This window comes from Anopheles coluzzii (assembly GCF_943734685.1).
Source record: "Anopheles coluzzii chromosome X unlocalized genomic scaffold, AcolN3 X_unloc_67, whole genome shotgun sequence".
In the NCBI taxonomy this organism is placed as follows: domain Eukaryota; kingdom Metazoa; phylum Arthropoda; class Insecta; order Diptera; family Culicidae; genus Anopheles; species Anopheles coluzzii.
In genome coordinates this window covers 27501-29345 of record NW_026054499.1, presented here as the reverse complement: position 1 = coordinate 29345, position 1845 = coordinate 27501, and positions in this window count along the sequence as shown.

The window sequence follows — 1845 nt, the reverse complement described above, 5'->3', positions numbered from 1 at the left end:
GCTCGAGTAGTCGAAAATTTTTTTTTTTGCTAAAACCCCTCAAAACGTGTCAGGAACGCACCCTAGATGATGAAAAGTGCAACCAGAATGTCAATCGACAACATGCCCGGGGGTACAAATTTGCTCTACGCGTCCCTAGGTAGGGTACTTTTTCATACAAACATCAAAGTGTACGGTGCACACAGTGCGCGGAACAAAAATTGCTCGGTCAGACCTACAAAGTGCTATATCTCGAATACTAAACGTCGCAGATGGGTGTCGTAGAACAATTTTAAGTTCGTCTAACGATTCTACATCCGATTCTGGATAGTGGTTTTTCGACCACTTTTCAACATTTTGTGACACCCCGAACCTAGGGGCAGCTCCCTAGCTTTTTTCAAAAATGTGCACCGAACGGGCCAGAGAGCTCGAGTAGTCTAAAAATTTTTTTTTGCTAAAACCCCTCAAAACGTGTCAGGAACGCACCCTAGATGATGAAAAGTGAAACCAGAATGTCAATCGACAACATGCCCGGGGGTACAAATTTGCTCTACGCGTCCCTAGGTAGGGTACTTTTTCATACAAACATCAAAGTGTACGGTGCACAAAGTGCGCGGAACAAAAATTGCTCGGTCAGACCTACAAAGTGCTATATCTCGAATACTAAACGTCGCAGATGGGTGTCGTAGAACAATTTTAAGTTCGTCTAACGATTCTACATCCGATTCTGGATAGTGGTTTTTCGACCACTTTTCAACATTTTGTGACACCCCGAACCTAGGGGCAGCTCCCTAGCTTTTTTCAAAAATGTGCACCGAACGGGCCAGAGAGCTCGAGTAGTCGAAAAATTTTTTTTTGCTAAAACCCCTCAAAACGTGTCAGGAACGCACCCTAGATGATGAAAAGTGAAACCAGAACGTGAAACGACAACTTTGTTGGGGGTACCCTTTTTACTCTACGGGCCACTAGCTTAGGCGCGCCAACAGCGCTTTCCTCTCGGGTTCCCATTTTTTGCCCTCCTGGGATTATGATCATTTACTCATTGCCTACTATAGGGAAGGTACCTTGCTCCGAGGTCAAAAATGAAGATTTCACCAAATCGTAGTTTTAACCTCTATTTAGTCGTAGGAGCATGGTTTGCAGTGTCCGTGGGTCATATAAGCCCCCGTTTGGGTCATACGTCCCCTCCCCGATGAAAATCGTCATATGACTATAGGCCGAACTTATGAAGCAAAAGTGGTGTCTGGTGGGTTCTGCCGATGATCTTAACCTATGATTTTGAGTTTCCACTCTTTCAAAACGTTTCCTGGAGCAGTACATCACGGGTCTACGGACCCAAAGACTTCGTTGCGATGGTTTCAAGCATAAAAGTTGTAACAGTTAAGGGTTTTTAATACGCGTATATTAAATCATTGCTTGAAACTAAGCTTCGTTGTCTTTAAACTCTGCAAGACCAATCGAACTTCTTAGGGAAACTCGAAGCATTCACGCTAAGCTGGTGGTGCAGGGCACATAGCGTGATGAAACCGGGTTTCCCTAACCAATGTGGCATATTTTTTCCCTGAGAGTGAAGCTCAGACCCACGTAGGGGAGAGCGAAGTGGAACTTTAATGTTCAATGCAGCAAATGTTCGCCATGCGGATAAACAAGTTGGAATAGTTCAATGTAGTGTAATGCAAACACGAATCGCAAATAACGATACGGGACCCAGAAGCAATTCTGCGGATCCCTCGGGGAGTGGTGAGTTGATATAAATTAGAGGTGAAAGTCCAAGTTGTTCGAGCTCCGGCTCGGCAGCCGATACGAGGTTCCTGTTGAGCTTGTTTGTACATCGCGCAGAGGCGCCGTTCGGTTCTAGCAATGATT